General features: G+C 44.5%; 1 protein-coding gene across 1 annotated transcript in view; it reads right to left on the bottom strand.

Moving 5' to 3' along the window:
* The window catches only part of LOC135110292 (protein expanded-like), a 75,110-nt gene extending 64,963 nt beyond the window's left edge, over positions 1–10,147 (bottom strand). Inside the window, 1 exon segment of the mRNA XM_064022476.1 lies at positions 9,720–10,147. The gene's annotated coding sequence lies outside the window, so the exon portion shown is untranslated.
* Positions 10,148–11,415: the final 1,268 nt, after the last annotated feature.

Genomic DNA, 11,415 nt, shown 5'->3' with positions numbered 1-11,415 from the left:
CCTCGGCACTACAAGATATAAAAAAAAAAATGAAAGAAAAAACTTATGGCAATCCCTACTCGTCATCACCCGCCAGTCAACACAGAGCTGATGTAAGCCGATCAGATTAGTGTCAAACATTCCTGTGTTGGTATTTCAGTGGAGTTTGATGAAGGGAAATGTTGTCAGGTTCCCAGTAGACTTTGATGGAGAGAAAGCTTTGATATTTTTTGGTATGTAATTTGAAGTAGGAGAAAGGTTCACACTTCCTGATATGTTGATTAAGAGAAAGGGGCTTTTATCACTGCACCCATCCACACACACACACACACACACACACACACACACACACACACACACACACACACACACACACACACACAAACACAGAGCATCATCATTATCATCATCAACATATTTTCCTTCCACCCTCATTATCTCATTATCTCTCATTAACTTTCCTTTCTCTCTCTCTCTCTCTCTCTCTCTCTCTCTCTCTCTCTCTCTCTCTCTCTCTCTCTCTCTCTCTCTCTCTCTCTCTCTCTCTCTCTCCTCCAGTTTATCTCCTTTCTTCTATTAATCCCTTCCACTCCTTTCTTTCTCTCCTCCTCCTTTCTTCACTGCTGACTGAATCTATTATTTATTCAGTTCCCTCCGGTTCTCTCTTTTTTCCTTCCTCATTAAATTGTTTAGTTTCTTGTTCTCCTTTTCCCCCACAATTACTTAACCATTCAATTAAGAAACTTTTAATACTGATTCTGAATACACAATCAAATAAGGATGAGCAAGACTAGTGATAATGATGGTAATGATAACAACAACAACAACAACACGAATAAATACCCGTTAACCTGTCCCCTCCCTCCCCTCCACCAACACACACACACACACACACACACACACACACACCTGCAGGGCTGAATCTTACCCTGGAATCACTGCATAGCAAGCTCATATACTGTTTTTCCACTTTTCATTGTAAAACACTTCCACTTGTCACTGTAACCTCTCACACCCTGTAACCACCAAGAAACTTTTAATATACTAACATGCATATTTTCACCCTCACGGCTGCAACATTAATAAACCGTTTACTTTACATACACACACACATACACACACACACACACACACACACACACACACACACACACACACACACACATACACACATTTAACACACATACGTAGCTGCTTGAGTCACGGCGCAGATCGGGTTTGTGTGGCAGGGAGCAGGGGGAAGGAAGAGGAAAGGAAGGGATCGGAGAGGGAGGGAGGGTCGGGGAAGGTGGGAAGGAGGGTAGGGAGTGGAGGAGGGAGAGAGTGGGAGAGGGGGACAGGTGTGTCTTCTTATCTCTGTTGTTTATCGTGTGACGCAGAGGAATGCCATAGATTATGAAAAAAAAAAAAACTTAGGTATTTATGCTCTCTCTCTCTCTCTCTCTCTCTCTCTCTCTCTCTCTCTCTCTCTCTCTCTCTCTCTCTCTCTCTCTTACAACACACACACACACACACACACACACACACACACACACACACAGCACTTGTGGCGTATCTACTACAATGGTTATTTTCATTTCTCTCTCTCTCTCTCTTTCTCTCTCTCTCTCTCTCTCTCTCTCTCTCTCTCTCTCTCTCTCTCTCTCTCTCTCTCTCTCTCTCTCTCTCTCCTTGACTTAGTTTTCTTTTAATCTCTTCATCATCGTGTTCTTGTTCTTGTTCTCCTTATTTCCTCTCCCATTCTCAATCATCCTGCCTCCATCCTCTTTCTCATCTCCTCTTCTTGTTCTTCACCTTTTCTTTCTTCTCATTTTATTACTAATTTTAGTCTTTTTACTTCTTCTTCATTATCTTTTTCTCATATGTGATCACCGTCATCATTAGACCCATCGCATTATCATTACTCAGAGTACGCTATTAAAGTTTTCTCTCAAATGTCATTGTACACCACATAGTAAAAATTAATATTCCCACAACCACACACTAAAAATCTATTCCTATATTGTAGGTGTTATGGTCCCGATGGTGGTGGTGGTGGTGGTTCTGAGTACCTACTAGTACACTTGACAGCCTTGTGGACTAGTAGGAGTGGAACAGTTATGTTTACGAGATTTTAATGGGGGGACTAAATCACTAAGAGAAGAGAGGGCTTGTATTCTTAAACGCTTTGTTCTCTCATCAGTTATATTTTCAAAGGCCACATAGATGATTTTTCAGTCTCTCGTGGATTTTTTTTTTTTATTGTTGATGCAGAATCTTTGCTAAATTTTCCATATAATCATGAAAACACTTGAAAAACTCTAATGACCTCCACGAAATCTTTCATAACAGGTCGAGGTGACACACCCAAACGTTTCAGAACACGAACAAAGGTTTGGTACAGAAGTGTGGTAGAAAAACAGGAATATGAGTGTGTAGACGATAATGAGATGATCTGGCGAGATGTTTTAGGCATGAAGAGTAAAATCATTTGCTCGGAAGGAAGTGTCCATGACTTAAAGAGAAGAAAATAAATAAATAATACTAATAATGATAGTAATAGCCTGGATAGAGGTAAATATCAAAATAGCACAGCACAAGGTTAGATGAAATTCTTTACGTATCTATACTACAGGTAAATAAAAAAAATAAAAAAACTACTTACTATAAAGGTAACCGCATGTATGCACGCACACACACACACACACACACACACACACACACACACACACACACACACACACGTTTATTTCTCTGAGTGACAAGTGTTGGTGCAGTTTCTTCCCAAATTTGTTTATTTATTTATTCATTATTCCCTTTCCTTTTATCGTTCATGCATTTCTGTAAACATTCGGTTGTATCTTTGTGTGTGTGTGTGTGTGTGTGTGTGTGTGTGTGTGTGTGTGTTATTCTTTGCACATAGTATTCTCCCTCCCTTCCCCCCACCCCTCTCTCTCTCTCTCTCTCTCTCTCTCTCTCTCTCTCTCTCTCTCTCTCTCTCTCTCTCATCGTGATGCTCCTGTTAGTGCAAGTGTCAGGGTCTGGCCTTGAGCACCTGACCAACTGTTGCCTCAGCCTGGGAGAGGAGGAGGAGGAGGAGGAGGAGGAGGAGGAGGAGGAGGAGAATGTAATTATTATTGTCCTCATGTGGGAAAAGGATGATAAAGTTAGGTACCCCCAAAGCAGGCTCTCTCTCTCTCTCTCTCTCTCTCTCTCTCTCTCTCTCTCTCTCTCTCTCTCTCTCTCTCTCTCTCTCTCTCTGGTGGACTGGCTGGAGCACCTGACTTCACAGGGGGTTTTGGAGAGGAGGAGGAGGAGGAGGAGGAGGAGGAGGAGGAGGAGGAGGAGGAGGAGGAGGAGGACCTAAGCCTCCGAATTTCTAACGGAACAACACTATTTTTATTGTGAAGAGATTACCCATGTCTGAAGAATCACCATCACCACTACCATCACGATCACCATCACTACCACCATCACCACCATCGTAACCATGGAGTGGAATGAAAAAACACCACCATCACTGTCACCACCACTGCCACCACCATCACTATCACCACCATCACCATCACCCTCACTATCACCACCATCATTACTATAGAGTAGAATGGAGAGTAGAAGAAATAGGAGTAAGTGAAGTGGTGAGGAAGAGAAACATTTTAGGAGGAGGAGGAGGAGGAGGAGGAGGTGAATAAGAGGATCATGGAAGAAGAGGAGACAGGAAGGAAGAAAGGAAGGAAGGAAGAGAAAGTATAAATGAAACAATGAAGAAATAGGAGGAGGGAAGATAGCTAGAACTTATAGGGAAAAAATTAGTTAAGTAAAAGAGGAAGAAGGATTAAATACGAGGAAGAAAAAAATTAAAGAATGAGAGGAGATAGAAGAAACAAAATAAGAAAACAACAGTACTTAAGAGGAAGACAGATGAAGAAAAGACACCGTGAATTGAGTGTAAATCGTGCAAGAGGGAAAAGGATGAAGGAAAAGGCAAAGTAAACGAGAAATATAAAGAGAAAAAAAAACTGAACAGAAGCAGAAAGAGAACAAAGGAATTTCAGACGAGGACGGGCGAAGGAAGGAGATAAGAGTGAATAGCGTGCAGAACCGTGTAAGAGGAAGACAGATGATGGGGAGAACGCTAGTAAATGAAAGACTATGGAATATATGCGAAGACGGAACGAGAAAACTTGAATAAAAGCGTTAATATATGAAACAGCTGTATTTGGGAGGGAAACAGAGACAGATGGAGGAAAGATATGGTGAACGGCAAGGAAAAAAAAGTAAAGTGGAAAATATAAAGAAAAATAACCAAAAAATCAAGATGAAAAAGGGAATAACAAAACCAGCAATACAAGAAACAACGGTGAGAGAGAGAGAGAGAGAGAGAGAGAGAGAGAGAGAGAGAGAGAGAGAGAGAGAGAGAGAGAGAGAGAGAGAGAGAGAGAAAACTAAACTCAATAAAAAGCAGCAATAGAAGAAACAACAGTATTCAAAATGAGGACAGATGACGGACAAAAAAACAGCAAATAACGTGCAAATCGCGCAAGAGGAAGACAGACAAAAGAACAACGGCAAATGGAAAATATAAAGAAAGAAAACGAGAAAAAACTTAACTGAATAAAAAAAAAAACACTAACACAAGAAACAACAGGATAAAAAAATAAATAAATAATAATAATAATAAAAACAAGGGCAAGTAGTGTAAGGGGAAGACAGATGAAGGTAGAAAGGAAGGAAGCCAACAAGTGAATGGCATGCAAGTCTAAGTCCAGGTCAGGTGAACGGAAACGAAGTATGTTACCCCCTGCAGGGAGACACAAGGGCTGATCCCCCGCCACGCTGCCCCACCACCACCACCATCACCACCACCTCCACCCGTGCGCCCCCAAACCACATTTTTCTTTTTATTAAATGGCTTCGGCACCTCTCTTAGCATCCCGAAGTTAAATACAGCTCGCAATGATTACCTATGAACAAGTAGGCAGGTGAGGGAGGGTGGGGGAGAGGAGGGGAGAGGAGGTGAGATAAAGGGAGAGGAGGGGAGAGGGGGAGAGTGGAGGGGTGGACTGGAAAGGTAAGGAATGGGGAAGGGGAGAGAGAGAGAGAGAGAGAGAGAGAGAGAGAGAGAGAGAGAGAGAGAGAGAGAGAGAGAGAGAGAGAGAGGTGGAAGAAGTGGGGAATGGATGCTGTGGTGAGTAGGGTATGGTTAGAGAGAGAGAGAGAGAGAGAGAGAGAGAGAGAGAGAGAGAGAGAGAGAGAGAGAGAGAGAGAGAGAGAGAGAGTGGGGGGGTCGGTAGGAATGCGAGAGGGAGTCGTGAGTCGCCAGCTCGGTTCAGGAATGCACCAGGGGGGTCACTCTGGAAGGAGAAGGAGGAGGAGGAGGAGGAGGAGGAGAAGAAGCAGGAGGAGGGACGGGGCGGCGGCTCGGGGGTTTCAACAGTATCAAATGACAGCCAGATATGCGCCAGCCTCTATTTTTAATCATTTAATTCATAGTCTACATCCACCACCGTAGCTTCTGTGCGAGGAAAGGCAAGGGGAGGGGCAGGCAGGGGAGGGCAGGGACGGGCAGGGGCAGGGAGATGGGCAGGAGGGTTAGGAGTGAGTGAGATGCTTAAACTACGAGTACAGCTACTGACAGAGAGAGAGAGAGAGAGAGAGAGAGAGAGAGAGAGAGAGAGAGAGAGAGAGAGAGAGAGAGAGAGAGAGAGAGAGCATTTCTTTCATTCTCTCCTCGTCTTCTTGCGAACACACACACACACACACACACACACACACACACACACACACACACACACACACACACACACACACACACACACACACACACACACACTCACTCGTAACATTATTAACTATGGAACGCCACCACCATTGAGATTGTTACCTCTACTACTACCACTACCACTACCACTACCACTACTACTATTGGTCCTGGTAGTACACTATAACACAATTACCACCACGCACTGTATTCCAAACACTTACCATTATTATCACCTTTATCATCACCACCTTTCAAATCAATAGAGGACATATCAAGATATTAATGGTAAAGAGAGAGAGAGAGAAAAAAAGTAAAAGAAAAAAAAGGGCAAGAATGTATCGAAGGCGTTGGGGAGACAAGGGGGAGAGGGGAGAGGAGAGGGAGAGAAGACGAGTGGAGGACGAGGGGGAAAGGGGGAGAGGCTGAAGACTGAAGGGAAGAACGGGAGGGAGGAATGAAGGAGAGGAGGAAGGGAGGGAGACCACATCTAGTTTCCATTTTGGGCACTGGAGCCATGTGATTCTGCGTGGACCAGACTCACCTCCACCTCCACCACTACCACCACCATCTCTTCCACAGTCACCTATTCTTCTTTATCCTCCTCCTCCTCCTCCTCCTCCTTCTTCTTCTTTCACCACTACCGAAGCCACCTTCTCCTCCTCCTCTTCTTTTCTCCCTCCTCCTCCTCCTCCTCCTCCTCCTCTACTATTAATATATTTGCATACACGACTAGCTGGACCACCACCATCACCACCACCACTACTGTCTGTCTACTCACCACCACCATCACCACAACGTTCTGTCTTGTCACCACAACCACCACCATCACCACCACTGTGTCTACATCACTATCACCACTGTAGCACTAAAGCCACCAGTACCTCTCCACATCATCACCACCACTGACACCATACATCACCATTACCACCCTCACCATCATTACACCCACACACAGCACCATAAAAACACCATCCATGACAAATAAATGGAAGACAATAAAGGAAGACCTCAGAAACTGTCCCCAATCATCACCACCACGAGTCATTTCATCACTCATAAAGATTCTTGATGTTATTTGGGGGCATATTTAATTTCTCTCAGCAACTCTTCAAAAAAAAAAAAAAGTCTTGTATTCTTTACCTCTAAGCTTCCACACTAATTTTGAAGACCCCCCAAAAGATTACTTGCTGATTTTTCAACATCTTTTCGTGCCAATAGTGCAGAGTCCTTGTTAAACTCCCACTAGAATTGCGAAAATGTTCTTGATGAAACGCCCCAGTAGTTTCCAGTAAAGATTGTTGAAAGAAAACGAGATGCCGGTTTTCTTTTTAGTAAGCATACCGTCCAAAATAATGCGATTATATATATATATATATATAATATATATTATATAATATATATATATATATATATATATATATATATATATATATAATATATATATATATTATATATAATATATATAATATATATATATATATACACACACACACACACACACACACACTTTGATGTGATGTGCGATAAATACGACGAAATTTGACTTCCATTCTGTGACTGAAATAGTCAGTAATGCACACTGTTTACAAGTATATAGTATGCGTGTATGTAAAACCGTTATATGCTGCTACTCTCAAAGAAAATTATGAAGAAAAAGAAATAGAAGAACAACAACAACAGCAACAGCAACAACAACAACAACAACAACAACAAAAACAACAACAAAAAGAACAAGACAAAGAAGAAATGTCAAAATACGCTGATGAAAACTATGACGAAAAAAAAAAAAAAGAAAAAGAAACTGACGGTAAAAGATCCAAACACGACACACTCCAGTACGGGTGTCATTTGTCAGTAAAAGGACTCAAGGTAACGGTAATTAACACAAGACCACCTCACTGCATGTAATGGCTCCATACACACACACACACACACAACAACAACAACAATAACAACAACAACAACAACAACAACTGTATTTCTTCTTATTGTTATTGTTGTTACAATTTATCATTATATTATTATTACTATTATTACTATTATTATTATTATTATTATTATTATTATTATTAATCATTATTATTATTATTATTTGTGGTGTTAGTTGTTGTTGTTGTTAGTATTATCATTGTCGTGGTGGTAATATAGTAGTAGTAGTAGTAGTAGTAGTAGTAGTAGTAGTAGTAGTAGTAGTAGTAGTAGTAGAAGTAGCAGTAGCAGCAGCAGCAGCAGCAGCAGCAGCAGCAGCAGCAGCAGCAGCAGCAGCAGCAGCAGCAGCAGCAGGAGCAATAACAACACAGTGTTCTACGTTATGGCAAACGTTTTGATAATATACATTATTTTTTCTTGAGAGAGAGAGAGAGAGAGAGAGAGAGAGAGAGAGAGAGAGAGAGAGAGGAGAGAGAGGAGAGAGTGAGAGAGAGAGAGAGAGAGAGAGAGAGAGAGAGAGAGAGAGAGAGATATGCAAGACAATAAAGCAGGAGGAGGAGGAGGAGGAGGAGGAGGAGGAGGAGGAGGAGGAGGAAAGGAACAAGCGAGGGAGGGAGGGAGGCGGGCACATACAGGGCAGTAAGCGACCATGTTTGGGAAGGGGAAGGAATGTTGCTTGGTCACTGCATGTCTCCCTCCCTCCCTCCCTCCCTCCCTCCCTCTCTCCCCTTCACCTGCCCTTCCTCCCTCCCTCCTCCTACTCTCCTCCCTCACCTGACTCCTCCTCCTCCTCCCTCTTCTTCCTCCCCAGCATCTGCTCCCCTCCTCCTCCTCACCTCTTCATGCCAAGACCAACCGATCACCCTCACACAACAACACTCATGATTAATAAAAAGTCCACAGTATTATCCTCTCTCTCTCTCTCTCTCTCACTCTCTCTCTCTCTCTCTCTCTCTCTCTCTCTCTCTCTCGCTCTAAAAAACTGAAGATATAACAAAAAATAGTGAAATCACTGTTAGCTATAGTGGTGGTGTAAGCAGCAGCAGCAAGCAGTAGTAGTAGTAGGTAGTAGTAGTAGTAGTAGTAAGTAGTAGTAGTAGTAGTAGTAAGTAGTAGTATTAGTAATAGTAGTAGTAGTTGCGGCAACACTACCTCTACCACCAATATCAAGTGGTGGTAGTGGTGGACGGTGGTAATACCACTACTACTACCAGTAGTAGTAGTAAGCAGTAGTCCAGGTCACTGGGCATTCACTTCTTCGAAACTGTCCAAAAAATGTGGTTTTATGCGCGGCGCGCACACACACACACACACACACACACACACACACACACACACACCACACACACACCTTCATTCATCTCTCTCTCTCTCTCTCTATCTCTCCTCTCTCTCTCTCTCTCTCTCTCTCTCTCTCTCTCTCTCTCACGTAACCTTCCCTTAGCCTCTAAGGAAATACTCCACCGTGCCTCTGGGAGACCCAAATACACGCATGGCGTCGTCTCGGAAGGAAAGAAAAAGTAGTATAACATTTCTGGAATTCGCCATAAGGATGTGTTGCGAAACTAACCCTAAAAGTGTTGCTCAAATTAATGTTTTAACTCTCTCTCTCTCTCTCTCTCTCTCTCTCTCTGAAACGGAGGAGGTGGAAGGCCCCCGAGGGCACAAGACCACGCGGCACTTGCCCTCCCCAGCCCTCAGGTGGTGCCCTCCTCCTCGTACTGTCACGGCAGGTCTTCTGATGATCAGCTGTCGACGCCTCCCTGCCTGTGGGTTGGCTGTTTATATCTGATAAGGACGTGGCCGGTATCTCTCATGTTATGAATGGATGAAAGCAGTAACCTTGTCCTCCAGCCCTCAACTCCAGGGGCGGCGTGACGTGGATAGTGGGGATCCGAGGCCAGTTTCTTAAGTAATCGCGTGTTTTGGGTGGGAAAAATGACTGAGAAAGTGGTCAACCGGTCAACCGCTACACTTGTCACGTGGTAGGGCTGACATGCCGGCGAGTCCGTCTCTCTTCCTCCCGCCACTCGCTGCACATTATCCCCTCACTGCAACTGCCACTCACCTTTTCACCATTCCTGATTGGGTGTGCCGACCAGCCTCACCCTAATCCAGCACTAACCATCTCCAATCATAGTGTATCCAGTCAATATTTTCCAACTTTGTACGAAAATTCCACTGCCGGGCGAGGATCATCTCAGGGGTACATCACCTCAACTGCAGGAATTTTCTATGTAACTCCTGCTCTAAATTCCGTGGGACACTAAGTATCACACTCCACAGATCCAGGGGTCAGGCTCGCACGGCCACGGGATGCTGCACTACCGCCGGGGCCACGCGGACGGAGCAAAACTTGAACAAGAGTTACGGGCACTGTGGGACATGGCCAACACCGCGACGCACACACTCACTCCGCCACCAGCCCAGGGGAGACTAAAATCTTCACCTTACATCCAAGTCCATCCCGTAGAGAGATGCGGGAGTCCATTGAGATGCCAGTGTTCCTCCAGACACATGTTGCCCCCTCGCTCTGCTGGGAGGGAGTCTGGGCTCCAGCAAGGGGGAACCTGCTGCTAAAACGACAAATTGTGGCCTCATTATCTCATACCGATTGATGACACTGGAGAGATGGACGCAGGATAGCGCTTTAATGCCATAACGTGGGCCCGGGGGAGGCGCGTCTGCCCTGCTTGCTTCCAAAACTGGTGAATATGGATGGCTTGAGAAAAACACCATAGCCAACTCCTCTCGATGATAAATGTTAAGATAATAAACAGACACGAGGCAGGGGAGATATTTCAGGTACAATCGGTCAGGTCTGAGATGCAGAATTCCATAGCTGGCAACCTGCTCGCACCTGGCATGTGTAGAAGGTTGAGGAGGGGGAGGGGGGACCCCGCTCTATGGAATGTGGCTGGCTCGGCTCAGCTCCCTCCCGGCTACCCGCGGCCTTCTTCCATTCCGGTCTCTCTCTCTCTCTCTCTCTCTCTCTCTCTCTCTCTCTCTCTCTCTCTCTCTCTCTCTCTCTCTCTGGTGGCACGGGATGAACAGAGAGCGAGGATTTTGATAGCAGGTTAATTGTTTGTTGTTGTTTTGGTTTCACAGAGAGAGAGAGAGAGAGAGAGAGAGAGAAAGGATGAGTGGGATGAACGTAAGAGTATAGTGATATGGTGATGGTGATGGTGGTGATGGTGGTAGTGGCGGTGTAGTTAGATAATAGTGATGCTGTGGTAGTGAGTATGAGTTCCTGGAATGAAGTGTGGTGAAGGTAGTGGTGATGACAGGTGGCGGTGGCGGCGGCATGCGGTGGTGGTGGTGGTGGTGGTGGTGGTGATAGGGATGATGGTGGTGGTGGCGGTGGTGGTGGTATGGTGGTGGTGGTGGTGGTGGTGGTGGAGGTGGAGGAGGAGGAGGAGGAGGAGGAGAAGGAGGAGGAGGAGAAGGAGGAGAAGGAGAAGAAGAAGAAGAAGAAAAGGAAAAAGAAAAAGAAGAAGAAGAAAAAGAAGAATGTAGTGATCACGAAGAAGAAGAAGAAAAAGAAGAAGAAGAAGAAGATGATGATGATGATGATTATGAAGAAGAACAAGAACAAGAACAAAAAGACGACGACGATGATGACGATGATGAGGAAGAAGAAAAGGAAGAGAAGGTCGAGGAAGAAGAAGAAAGGTTGGATAACTACTAAATACGAGTACTAGCAGCAATAGTAAAGGTAGTAGTGGTGGTGTAGTAGCGGTAGTAGTAAAAGTAGTAGTAGTAGT

Source organism: Scylla paramamosain, chromosome 2 (genome assembly GCF_035594125.1).
Source record: "Scylla paramamosain isolate STU-SP2022 chromosome 2, ASM3559412v1, whole genome shotgun sequence".
Lineage (NCBI taxonomy): Eukaryota > Metazoa > Arthropoda > Malacostraca > Decapoda > Portunidae > Scylla > Scylla paramamosain.
This window is presented reverse-complemented; position numbering and strand designations above follow the sequence as displayed.